Below are 14367 nucleotides of genomic sequence, written 5' to 3' on the forward strand. Positions count from 1 at the left end.
CATCCATAGAGCCCCAAACCGAGAACAGGACACCCATTCCCTTCAAATAAAAAGGAAGCTCATACAGAAAGCTATCTGGGTCGGGGATAGGAGGAGGAGAAATAGTGAGTTCAGCTTTAGACAGCCACACATAGCATGTGATCATATGATCATACACACACACACAGCCTTGTGACCATATATAAATACTCACAAAACAAGGATAGAATTATGGGATTTCAGAGCTGCGAGAGACTCTGGGAGTCACCTGGACCCATCCACAAATGCGGTCGCACAAGCCACGCAAGTACATTCAGGCCCACACACCCTCAGACTCCTGAATGACTAGATGGGGTCCTCAACTTAGGTAGGAAATTCTTTCTTAGAGAGTCCCCCATCCCAGTCTTGCAATGGTGACATTATTCAACCTCAAGGAATGGATTTCAAAATAATATCTCTTCATTATGTCTTGGGGTTGGGGAGGGGTGTGAAGAAAACACTGGCCCTGGAGTGAAAGGGCCTGGATTCAAATTATGCCTCTGGTATAGTTGGACTAGATGGACTCCAAGGTCATTCTTCTAGCTCTAAATCTGTGGTCTTGTAACCCTAAGTCCCGGCTCAGCTATTAAGTGGCTGTGTGCCCTTGGGCAAGTTCCTTCCCCTCTCCGGGCCTCAGCTTTTTCAGAAATAAAGTAAGGGCATTTTTGTTGTTGTGTCCAACAACATGTTGTGTCTTCATGATCCCATCTGGGGTTTTCTTGGCACAGACAAGTGGTTTGCTATTTCCGTTTTCAGCTTATTTTACAGATGAGGAAACTGAGGCAAGCAGGGTTAAGTGACTTGCCCAGGGTCACATAGCTAGTAAGTGTCTGAAGTGTTTTATTTTCCCAAATCAAGTAAGTAAAATGTTTCTGCCTATAAATCATCTCACTTCCCCCAAAATCCTTTTTAATATGAAACAAAAGTGGCAAAAGTGTATTTCTAGTAGTCCATAGTACTGGATACTCCTGAAAATACTATTTTCTGTAAGGAGGAATGTTTGTTCTGCCTGGAACCCATTCAATGGGATTCAGCGCCTAGAGCTCTAAAATGCCTAGATTTCTAAAGGCCTCATTATAAAACTATGTTCCCTTTCCAGTGGCTTGTGCCGGCCCCCCAACGCAATACGTTATCCTACCACATGAAGTCCGGGCAGCATCCAGGCAAAGGAGGCTCCAGTGTGTGTGATTACAGGCTATTTATTCTTCAGGACTGCATTATTATGCTTATAATTCTTATGCCACCCAGAGACAGAAGAGCAGGGAGCAAAAATAACATGCATTCATTAAGCACCTACTATGTGCCGGGGAAGCTACAAAGTTGTGTAGCAGGTAAAAAATGAAATGACTGATGAAAGAAAAGTTCAATCTTCTGAGCATATCAATTTATTAATTGCATGCATTTTATTATTTACTAATTAAATGCATAGCAATTGCCTTCCAAAATGAGACCAGACTTCCTCAGCTTAGGCGTGGACCCAGAATACAGGAAGGAACAGACTTTTATACATTAAAAGTCAATTACTCAAATAACACCAATTAATTAAAAGGAAACAATACAATGTTAGGTCATCTGACTTCTATTTGGAGGAAAGATTAGGGTCTTTGCAAATTAGAAGGGGGAGAGAGAACAGGTAAATTCCCTGAATTCAGAAGAAGAGGTGTCCCACTCCCCACAAGTGTCTGTAAACAGTCAAAGGAACGTGGGCCAATAACTGATTGATCTATACAGGAAGAGTTTTCAGATAAGGCACACGGGCTGCTGAAGATGCACAATTGTGAGAAAGCTCCTTTCATCCATGTTTGGGTCTGAGTTTCTGATCACCGTAACCCAAGTCCTTCGTTAAGGGTCTCTAAACAGCAGAGAGAGGTGGTCCAGTGTCTCAGCCACACAGGGCTAGGTTTAAACAATACAATAAGGTTTTCTCCCAACTCCCACAATTTGAATAAACTTTTCTCACAAGACGGATTTGGACTAGACTCATAATTGAATAGAAAGGGAACTGAGCTAGCTCCAGAACTGAGTCACAAGATGGGGTCAGTGGGGTTCCACAACTAACCACTTGCTGCCCTAATACCCTCAATTCCCTCAGTTTCCTCAGTTCCCATATGACTCTGTTCCTGCCCCAGGGGAATTTACAATCTAGTTCAAAGGCATCAAACATGCTGCCCATATGACAGCATGAGGCCTGCAATACTCCCCGGGGCTACCCAAGCCAGATTAAAATGTAATTAGGGGATATTTAACAAAATAAATCAAAGTACAATTATTGTTGTTCAGTCATTTTCTGTCATGTCCAACTTATCATGAGCCCATTTGGGGAGATTTCTTGGTAGAAATATTGAAGTGGCTTGTCATATCCTTGTCCAGCTCATTTTGTAGATGAGGAAACTGAGGCAAACAGGGTTAAATGACTTGCCCAGGGTCACCCAGCTGGTAAGTATCTGAAGCCAAATTTTAACTAAGATATATGAATCTTCCTGACTCCAGGCCCTGCATTCTATCTACTACACTACCTAGCTGCCCTAAAAATACAATAAAACATAGGTAATGTTAATATGTGGTTTTCTAAGCCAATATGCAATCGGCAGGTATCCTTATATATGGTTTAATGGCCTCCATTTTTTTTTTTTTGAGATTGAAACCACTAATGAGAAGATTAGATGTCAGCACAGGTATCTAATTATAAGGTACAAAATTATATAGTGATAGGCTCATAGTAGGGAGTTATAAAACAAAGTGTTTTGTAAATTCTGATGAGAAAAGTTCCTACCCACCAAGGAGAATCCAAGAGGGCTTTGTGGAAGAGGAGGCATTCAAGTTGTACTAAAAACAAAAAAGAAAGAACAGGAATTCTATAGGTTAAAAGGGTGATAGTGGGCATTCCTGCTGCTGCTACAGATAGTAGTAGCATTTTACATACATGATCTCATTTGGAACCTCACAACTGACCTGTAAGGTAGGTGTCACTATTTTTAAGCCACACTTTAAGCAGCAGCCCTGAACAAAGTCACGGACATCACGAGATCCACAGGTGTCAGAGTGGAGATAGTGCCAGGACTGCAGTCAGGCTTCACCTTCCTTTGTTCCAATCTAGCCTGGCTTACTAGCTGAGTGACCCTGGGCAAGTCACTTACCCTGTTTGCCTCAGTTTCCTCATCTATAATATGAGATGAAGAAGGAAATGGCAAACTACTCCAAGGATCTTTGCTACACAAACTCTGATATGGGGTCATGAAGAGTCAGATACAACTGAAAAATAATTGAAAATAACTGAACAACACCAGCACTCAATTGCCTGATGTCAATTAAAAAGCGTTGGGAAATCTCCTTACTAATTAAAAAAAAAATCGTCCTTGCTGAGCCCTGAAATTCCATCATTAACTAAGTTGGGTTATATCCTACCCTCTACAGTCCTCTTTCAAACATGCAAATCCCCATTATTAGATGATGGAGTGGGGAGGAGAGGGTGACATAATAAGTCTCTAATATCTTTCCTGGAATGATAGATTCTGTCCAAAGAATATTGTTCATTTGAAAAATAGTCATTGTGCACTTGCAATATAAAATGCGTCATACCAGGTGCTGTGGGGGTATACAAAGACAGAAGACACACCTCTCCCACCCCCATTACTTTTTAGGAACTTACAGTCCAACTCTGCAAATGAGCACCCAGGACAGAGACATCACCATAGCTTGGATTGGTTGCAGAAGCTTCCTAGAAGTGTTTAAGCTGGAAAGACGGATAGGATTTTATTAAGTAGAGGGAAATTTCTATACAATGATAAACACAGGAAGGGAGAGGTGATGTGTGCACAGGATCACCCGTTCAGAGCTGGAAGGAAGCTCAGAAGCCATGTTTTTACAGATGAAGACTCAGGGGTTCAGAGTACTTCTGACTTTGCCAAGGTCACAAAGCCAGGATTCAAGCTCAGGTGCTTTGATTCCAAATCCATATGACCTTCCATGCTGCCTCCCCTATGAAGGGACAAACGAGAGCATTGTATAGATACAGCACCAACGTCGTCGCTACTTTCTATGTCTCTAGACATAGTGCTCTGAACAAAGGCATAGGTATGGTCAGCAGCCAGAGAAACAATAAAGCCAACTGCACCACATAATAATAAAGGTCATTAGGCCATGTAACTGGGCAGCTAGGTGACTCAGTGGATAGAGTTGGAGGCCTGGAGTCAGGAGGACTCATCTTCCTGAATTCAAATTTGGCCTCAGGCACTTCCTATCTGCGTGACTCTCGGCAACTCACTTAACCCTCTTTGCCTTAGTTTCCTCATCTATAAAATGAGCTGGAGAAGGGAAATGGCAAACCACTCCAGTATCTTTGCCAAGAAAACCCCAAATGGAGTCACAAAGAGTGAGACATGACCGAAATGGCTAAACACAACAACACACCATGTAACTATAGTTAAAGGGCCAGGGAAACACATCTTTCGGTGGGACAAACAGTATCCCAGAAGCCCTAAGAAGTCAAAGCCAAGTTCAATGGCTCCGAGTCTCAGCACCTCTATGGCCCCGTATGCAAAATGGGCTAATGGCATTAGAGGCCGCTAGATAATGGATAGAGTGCTAGGCCTTAGTCAAGAGCTCCTCATCAGGCCTCAGACGCTTAACTAGTTATATAACCCTGGGTGAGTCATTCAACCTCTGCCTCGGTCTCCTCAACTGTAAGATGGGTATAATAATAGGACCTACCTCCCAGGGTTGTTGTGAAAATCTAATGAGGTGTATCTGTAAAGCACTTCACCCGGTGCCTGTAGGCACATAGTAGGCACTGTGTGAATAATGCTTATTCCCTTCCTTCCCTTAATAGACTCGACCTCTCCTGGTGGGGATGGTAGTAGTGGTGAGGTGCTGGGCCTTTGAGGGGTCAACCTCTGGCTCTAGAATCAAAAGACCCAAGTTCAAACTGGGCCTGTGATGTTTCCTACTTGTGGAACCCACTTTTTTCATCTGTAAAATAAAGTGGTTGGACTGGATGCCTTCTATTTCTATCTTTATAATCTGATGAAAGCTGCATAGTAGATAGCTTTTCATGCCTTCCTTGGGAGCAGCCCTTGTCCCTATCAGCTTCCTTTTGTGTCTTGGTGGCCTGTCAATGATTAGCCTGCTCATGTGAAGGAGTATGAGTCATAGAAAGGAGCCTTCTTCCCAGGCCCATCTCCTGCAGTCCAGAGCCCGTGTTCTGAACACTTCCCTCAAGAGCAACAAAACTTGCCTGTTCTATGTCCTGTCCGTCATTTTTCATTGGGCATCATGAATCAGTTTCCCAATTCACATCTCTTGATAGCTCTTTCGGAGCAATGCTAATGGGGAAAAGTTCAGGCAAGGTGGCAGGCCAATGGATGGGGTGAGGTGGGGGAAAAAGAGAGAGGGTAGTGGTTGTTTTGAAGGAAGCAGAGACTTTGAGGACCACCTAAATCATATCAACAAACTGTCCCCATCCATATGACCCTAGTTATCAGTTTTTATTCTGCCGAGCAGCCCAGGATCCAACTGCTCTGGATCAGCCTCTTCTTTCCTTTATTTGATGTCTACAAACTGGATAATGCCATCATTGTAAATCACAGTGAGAAAAAATATCAGCCAACTGGTGGAGGGTTTGGGGTTTTATGTAAACATCGCTTCTATGAAACAACATGACCAGCTGAGGCCTTCCAAACAGGAGCTCATTCCCGGTATTTCAGGAAAGCCAGTACTGGGGAGACTCCCCATCTGCTTGGTTTCTTAATCATCTCAGAGCTCGCAGGGAAATGAAAAAGACTGAGAAGAGGAGGCATATTCTGGCTCCTGCCAATCAATCTGATCTTGGCAAACAAATTATACACAGAGAGCAGGCGGTAGGGACAGCAGGCTGCTGCAGCTGATGTAATCTAGCCATGCACAGGCCCGCTAATTCACACAGAGCAAGGAACAGTCCTTGGGGCCTGGGGGTATATGTGGCTGCTAATTAATGATGGGGGATATGTGCTTGGAGGTGGGGAGGTCGGGGTGAAGCAGACACATTTTTTAGCCTGACCCACCTTGGGAGCCCTGGGGGAAAAAAAAAAAACGACTGGCATCAGGGGAAGAGTCTGAGGCCTGGAAAAGAATGATGCTAACTGGCCCGCAGCAAAGATCTTGGTCTCCTTAACACTTGGCCCAAACCACTGAACCACTCATCCACAGACTCAGTGTCCCTTTTGGTCTCACTGGCTTTTTAATTCAACATGTTCTGCATGTAAATCAGATGTTATAATCATTTCACTAGGGTACACAGGATCCCAAAAGAACTGTCCTTGGGAAACACTGTCATTGTTCATTAAACAATCAGATGGCATCACCTTCTTATTCTACAGTATAAGAAAATCACAACATGTCAGAACTGGAAGAGGCTTTGGAGATCATCTACAGCAAACTCATCCCACCTATTTACCTACCATCCCCATTTTATAGGTGGGTAAACTAAGACTCAGAGTGGTGAAACTACTTACCCAACATCTATGGCAAGTTAGTGTAATACATTATCCTCTGGACTCTCAGTGTAGTGTTCTAACTACACAAATTCTTTCCTCTGATTGGTGACTTCTTGCCCAGAAACACCATTTCATGGAGTGTCCAGGCCATCCATGCTCTTCTTTCCATTCTTGACTCAACACTTTTCTACCTTATTCCTTTATATATTGTCTTCCTTGAAAGTAGAGATTCTTTTTAAAAAATATAGTACTGTGTTTTTATTCCCAGTGCTTAAAACAGTGCCTGGCACATAGTAAATGCTTAATAAATGTTCTTTCTATCCACCTATCTGTCTGTCCATCTATCTATCCCTCTATCTACCAATCTAATTTATATATCCATCTCTCTATCTACCTATCTAATCCATCCATCTATCTATCTACCTACTTACCTACCAATCTATCAAGATGCTTCTTTCAAGTTTCAGAGCTCATAGAAAAACGTCATGGGCTCAATAACAACAAAAAACATTTATAAAATGCCTCTTATTTGATAGGTTCTGTGCCGGATGTTAGGGATACAAAGACAAAAATGAAAAAAGTACTTGATTTCAGGGAGCTTATATTCTATCAGGAAAATAACATGAACAGGTGTAAGTGAATTGAATTGAGTCACTATGGTTCATCGGATCCTTCTAGTTGGAGAACTATTAATTTGCACAATCTGTATTCCTTCATTCTTTTTATAATATTAAATTTTTCATTTTTTTAATCAGCGAAAATTTCACTTTTGTTCCATCCCACCCTCACCCTTGCCAACTGAAAAACAAAGAAAAGCCCCCGTTACAAACATGTGTAGCCAACCAAAACAAATTCCTGCATTGGCCATGTCTGTATACAAACATACTTTCTATGTCTGTATCAATATCAATACTGATATCTATAAAAATATTACGTGTGTGTACAGATACATACATCTTTACCTTCTGCCTCTGAGTCTTTACCTTCTCTACAAGGAAGGGGGTACATATTTCATCATTAGTCCTCTGGAACTGTGGTTGATCATTATACTAATCAGAGTTCCTAAGTCTTTCAAAGTTGTCAGTTTTCACGATATTGTTGCCGTTGTTTAAATATCATCCTCATTCTATTCATTTCACCCAGCCTCAGTTCAAGTTTCTCTAAAACCATGCCCTTCATCATTTCTTACAGCACATACTATTCCATCACACTTATATACTGTAACTTATCCAGCCATTCTCCAGTTGATGAGAACTCACTAGGTTTCCAATTCTTTGTCACCACAAGAAGATCTATGAATATTTTTCCGTGTGTTTATTTAGAGTTTGTTTTGCTTAGGACTAATTTCTCCCTGCATCAACCTTTCTTTTAATTCCTCCCCTCTTCACTCCTTTCCCTCCTATTCTCTTATTGAATGAAAGGTGTTTCTGTGCCCAACTCTGTGTGTTCCTTCTTTGATGAGTTTAGATGAGACTGAATTTCAAGGGTCAGTTGTTCCCCCAACCCCTTTAATTTTGTCTGTCCTGCATATTTGTGCAGAATTCTACCTGATTCTGTGAAATAATTTCCCCTAATCTTCCTACCTTTTCCTCCTTCAGCATATCCCTCTTTCCCTCCCTTTCCATTCTTTTAAGACCATCAAGATTTACCATGACACTCCCAGACCTTTTGTCTAATTATACTCATTCTTTGGCCTCTGATGATGATGGGGGATATATTTATCATCTCCCCATATTAGCATGTAAGTTGTTTAGTCCTTTATGCTTGTTTGTATATAGTTACCTTCTTATGTTCTCTTGACTCCTATATTTGAACTTCAAGATTATTACCTAGTTCTAGTCTTTTCATCAGAACTACTTATAAGTCCCTACTTCGTTAATAGAGGACTATTTCATTAATTTCATCCCCCTCCCCCCAATGGAATCCTTCTATTTCTGCTTTGCCCTCTGGTCCTAAGAGATCTAGGCACTTTTCCTTTAAATATTTCTTGAAATATAATCTTCATGGTCCTCTTTGAGAATGAAGGATCAACAGCAGCAGCAGCAGAAATATAACAACTAGATTCTTTGGGGGGTCGTGGCTTTCAGGATAGTCCAATGATTCTTAAATTTTTTTCTTCTTCATTTGTTTTCTTGCTCTGTTGTTTTTGCTGTGGGATGGCTTATGTTTTCTTCTATTTTTTCTGTCTTTTGACTTTGTTTTATTATTTCTTATTGTCTCATGGAATCATTAGCTTCTATTTGGTCCATTCTAATTTTCAGGGAGTTTGTTATATGGGCAAAGTTTTGTACCTTTCTGTTAATTTCCTTTCCAATTCTTTCTTCCATAACTCTTATTTCTTTTCCATTTTCTTCCTCTAGTGCTCTCATTTCACTTTTTAAACATTTAAAACCCTTGCTTATACCTTCCAGGAATTCTAGTTGAATTTGTGCTCAAATTGTGTTTTTATTTGAGGAGGCTTGTAGATATTTTGGAGTCATTTTCTCCTTCCAGGTTTGTGTCTTGAGTGTATCTGTCATCATAACTTTTTATGGTGAGATTTTTTTTATATTTGCATACTCTTATAATAATAATAACAATCACAATATAATAGCATTTATATAGCACCTACTATGTGCCACGCACTATGCTAAGCACTTCACAAATAATATCTCATTTGATCCTCACAACAGCCCTAGTCTACTTCCTGACTTCAGACTTAACATTAGGGCCAAGCTTTGAACAGTTCTGGAGGGACTGTCTGGGCTGGTTCTGCTATTGCTTTCTTGAGGTATTGAGTGTTTTCTTATTCTAGGATCTCAAGAACAGCTCAGGCTGGGGATACTGCAAGATTTCAGTACTCTCCAAGTGGTTTAATCTGGGGCAAAGTCTGATTGCTGCCCACCCTGGTCTGATTTCTGCAAGTTTCTGGCCTGGGTCTAGGGCTGATCAACAGACATAAGAGCTCATCCCTTTTAGAATTTCAGGAGACTGCTGCTAGACTCAGCAATCATCAATCAGTTGGAAAGCTCTGCTGGTTCTGAGTGACAGGCTTCCCCTTTCATCTGGGATTCTTGCCCTGATTATTCAGCTATGGGTTTCAGACTGGACTGGAGGCTAGAACTAAGAAGCCTCTCCGCTTCTGGAGGCTGAGCCACACAGGTGGACTTTTTATTCTCTTGGTACACAGCCTGAGGATTGACACTGCTTCTCACCCTGAAGCAATGCCCTTAGGTCCCCTTCTCAATCCTCTGGATCTGTGACTGAGAACTGAACAGTAAGCAGCTAGTTGGCACCTTTTCTGGCACCATGCACAAGTGTAAGCCCCTCTGGGACCTCTTTTTGCAAGGGTATGTAGCCTGTCCATGCACTGGAGTGCTCCTGGCCAGACACCATCTCCAATGTCTATAGTTTCTTGCAGGACAGCAATATTCCACTGCACTCATGTACCACAAAATTTGTTTGGCCATTCTCCAATTGATAGACATTTATTTTGTTCCCAGTTCTTTACAACCCTTGAAAAGTGCTGCTATAAATATTTTGGCATATAAGGAAACTTCAAGGCAAGTTCAAAGAAAAGAAGAAAAGCTAAGACTAAAAGGGGTGGAGGTGGGGGTGGGTGCTGGGCACCTGGCTTAGTAATGCTCTTTCTTTTAAGTGTTTACTTTACTACCATGTAAGTGAACTCTTCTAGACAGAAGTGGAGTGTTCCATATCTTTTATTTAGCATATCATATAACTGATCACATCTCAGAGGTTTCCAAGAGGCTCCTGACACCTTTTAGAAAGAAGGATTTTTTTTCCTCTGAGGGGCAGAGAGAGCCATGTTAGGAAGTGGAATCAATGGAAACCATCTGTCCTAAGACTATCCATGGGCCCACGGCTAAGGTAGAGGTGGGGGTGGGATGAGCGGCACAACCTCACTCTAGGGAAAAGTTTCCCAATTAATCAATAAGTATTTCTTAAGAGCCTATGATGTACCAGGCACTGTGCTATATACTGGATTAAAATATGCAACATGGATGTTTCTAGGTATCCAAGTATGCCTTCCACTGCTCTACCAATGCTTTCTCATCTTGTGTAATTCTTGTTCATGTTCTTCCATAATTTTTCCATAAAGGATCTACCCAACATACTAAAAGCCTTAATCTATTTTTTTTAAATTGTGAATGTCAGTACAGCACTCAGAAGGCTGTCCATCTGTCATTTCTCTCTAGATACATAACCTTCTGACCTCATTTCCTGGACCTACGTAAATGATGACAGATAGCATTTACATAACACTGTAAGGTTTTCAAGGCATTTTATAAATATTATCTTATCTGATCGCCACGACCACCCTGGGGGGGTAGGTGCTGTTATCCCCATTTTACAGATAAGAAAACTGAGGTGGACAGAGGCTACGTGATTGCTCAGAGTCACATAGTTAGTCAGTGTCTGAAGCAAAGTAGGGTCTTTCTGACTCCAGGCCTGGTAGTCTATCCCCTGGGCCACCAAGCTGCCTCCCTTCCTTGTGCAAATCATCATTGGTAACCCGCTTCCTTACATCCACTACGCAGCGTTCCACTGTCCTTTGGGTCACCCACAACTTTAATTTTTCTGAGATCTTTAAGACTAGAAAACAAGCGATCAGGCATTAACCGTATACCAAGCACTGTTCTAGGCCCTGGGATACAGACACCAAAAGTAAACAATCCTTGCTCTCAACTCACTTATCAAAACCTTCAGGTAAATGGAAATTAGTTTTTTTGGCCACTTCGATACTTTCTTTTACTGCAATTACAGGCAAAGGAAAGAAAAAAAGAAAAGAAAAAGAAAAGGTGAGGGATAGATTTTTATAGAGTTAGTGATAATAGGAATAAGAACTCTAGCTTACATCCCGGAGGGTCACTATAGCTTCATCCTAGTTTCTGAAACCTTCCTTTATGGTTCCAGAGATGGTGATTGTTTAGATTGTCCTTGAAGTATCTCTGATCATGAAAGACCCTTGCTCTTCCGTGTACTAGCTATGTGATCTGGGGCGGTCACTTATGCTCTGTGGGACTCAGTAACATGGTATGTAAAATGTAGGGATTAGTCTAGATCTCAAGGGTGGGGAGCCTGCAGCCTTGAGGCCATGTGTGGCCCTCTAGGTACCCAAGTGTGGCCCTTTGACTGAACCCAAACTTCACAAAACAGTTTGGATTCAATCAGAGGGTCGTACTTGAGGAACTAAAGGGCCCTCTCTCTAGATGACCTCTGGGGTCTCTTCCAAAAAGAGAAGATTCTCTCTCTCTCATTCTCTCACTCTCTCTTTTTTTCTCTTTCTCACTCTCCCCCTCTGTCTTCTATTGAGTAGTTACCACAGCCCCCAACAAAACGCTGTTCTTTTGCTCAGAGGCAGCGAAGCTATGTGTCACCTTATTCAAGAGTCTTTTTCTGATTTTCCCAGTTTTTACTTGATAGCCTTCATCATTGCACTTGTCTTTAATAATCAGCCGGCCAACACAATTTAGCTCAGAGTAAAGGCATTTATTAAGATGGACTAGTAGGAGCAGTAGCTATATTCTTCCCCCACCACAAACATGTGGGTACCCTTTCCCACAAACTTCCACAGCATCAATGGGAAAGTGGGTACAAATAGAGTGCACCGGTTATGTGGGGGAAATAGGAGTAATCATTTGGCAACCTCATGATGAATCCAATCCTCCAACCACCTGGTGACCTAATAGGATGAAGTCCCCAACCGTTACTGAAGGAGAAATAAAGTATATAAACTATGTAAGAAGGCAGTAAATGGATGCTCTCATCCACTGTGGTAACAGCTATTTGCTGTCCTTAGGTAAGAGACCTATGGTTATGTTCTAAAAGGATTTCTTTCACAATTATAAAAGTATTTGGTCACTTCCCTTTCTTATCTCTTATCCTTGAAATAGGGAATATTTTCTTATTCTGATAATAAATAAAAAATGTGTATTCCAAATACTGCCCTTTTCTCCTTTAGCTCCCTCTTTCTCTACTCCTCCCTCTTCTGTGAAATGCTTTATTTATCTTTCCTAAGTTGCCACAGAATGGTATCGATTGACTATATACCATAAGTGGGCCTGAAAGCCCTAGAAAGCTGAAGCTGCTATTGGGAATGATATTCGTTAGCATGTTACTCCATGTCTTTGCTTTCAGTCTAGCCTCCTATCTTTATCTACAGTCATCAGACCACCAATGATAAGTACAACTCTCCTAAGAGGTTGACTCTTCTCAGCTGAAAGAATTTTCCCAACAGTAGTGAGTCATACACACATAGGGAACACTTGTGACCAAGATAATTTCATCCTATCTGCACTGCAGGGTCCAAATATCTTTTTTCTTCTAGTAAAATACTCTCCCTAGAAGCATTTTTACTGGGTGGGTCACTTAGCAGGGCTCTCTGCTTTCCTTCTTCTCACCTCTCAGATACACAGCTGTCTTCTCTGCTGTTAGAGATCTTGGTTCTCAAAGCTGCTTCCTGTCTCAGATAACGTTCTACTGTGTGTCTGTGTTTCCATAGAGAATGTTTATCACCAAGCTAGTCCCCTGTTGAATGAGTGTCAGCTGTACCTGGAGAGAGCTATCTGAGGGCTGGCAGCCTAGTTTTTAAGAACCACCTGGCATGTAATCCATCTTCACTCAGCCAATGGCCAGCTCCCCCTCCCATTCAATCAGAGAATTTTTTCACACTATTTAAAGGGATGACAATTTTATACTTAAACAATATTAATACCTCCTCAATTCTATTATCTGCCCCTTACTTTGTGATTATATCAACTAATTGGGGGGAAAAGGAAATCAAACCTCCCTACACACACACACACACACACACACACACACACACACACACACACACACAAAACCACACATATACAAAGACAAAAACAACAGCTCTTTGCCCTCAAGGAGCTTACTTCTATCAAAGGGCTATAACACATATACTAGTACCTACAAAGTAGTTTCAAGAGAGAAAACACTCATTATTGCCATGTTTTTGTCTGCATTTATGTATGGCAGTCAGGGGAAGGGAGTTAAGGAAAAGGCTCACGTAGGAAGTGGCATCTAAGCTGCGATTTGAAGGAAGCTAAGAATTCTGGAGGTGGAGGTAAAGAACGAGGGTATTCTGTAGAAGGGCACTGAGATGGGAAATGGAATGGTGAATCCTGGGAACGTCAAGAAAACCAGTTTGACTGGGTCAGGGAGTGCGGACAGAAGAATGCTATCAAGTAAAACCGAAAAGATAGATGAGAGCAAGACTGTGATGGTCTTTAAATATCAGACTGAGAGGTTTGCATTTTATCCTAAAGGCAATAGGCATTCACTGAAGATTTTTGGGTAGGGGAGTGACATGAGCCTATCTGTATTTTAGGAATATCAGTTTGGTAGCTATGCCCTAGATTGGAAAGGGGGAAACTGGAGGTGGGGAGTCCAATTAAGAGGTCATTGCAATAGTCTAGGTCAGAGGTGGTGAAGCCTGAACTAGGAGGGTAGCCCTGCAGGTGGAGAAAAGGGGGGTGGAAGTGAGAGATTCTGTGGAGGGAGAATTGATGACCTGGCCACTAATTGGATAAGAGGGGTGAAGCAGACAGAAGAACTAGGAGGAGCTGACTTGGGGAAACCGAGTCACTAGAAAATGGGTGGTGCTCTCAACAGAAATAGACTTTCATGGCTTTAGGGGCATGAGAGGTCAAATATGGTTGGAGTGACCATTTCTGGAATACAGCTGACCGAGGCCTGACCCCAGAATGGAGGCCCCTGGAAGGAACTCATCAACAGGAGAAGGGAGCGGCTATAGTAGGTGGATGTTCCGTGGTTAGAAGACAGCTAATTCACCCAGAGAGGTGGTAGACCATCCATGTAGAGTGAGGCAGATGTTTTCAGATATGGCCCAAGTGCT

At 41.9% G+C, this 14367-nt stretch overlaps 1 protein-coding gene across 4 annotated transcripts in view; it reads left to right on the forward strand.

Moving 5' to 3' along the window:
• Positions 1-14367, forward strand: part of KCNIP1 (potassium voltage-gated channel interacting protein 1) — a 363743-nt gene that overhangs the window by 215089 nt on the left and 134287 nt on the right. The gene's annotated exons all lie outside the window — the stretch shown is intronic.

Source organism: Phascolarctos cinereus, unplaced genomic scaffold (assembly GCF_003287225.1).
Source record: "Phascolarctos cinereus isolate Bilbo 61053 unplaced genomic scaffold, phaCin_HiC Scaffold_2;HRSCAF=192, whole genome shotgun sequence".
In the NCBI taxonomy this organism is placed as follows: Eukaryota; Metazoa; Chordata; class Mammalia; order Diprotodontia; family Phascolarctidae; genus Phascolarctos; species Phascolarctos cinereus.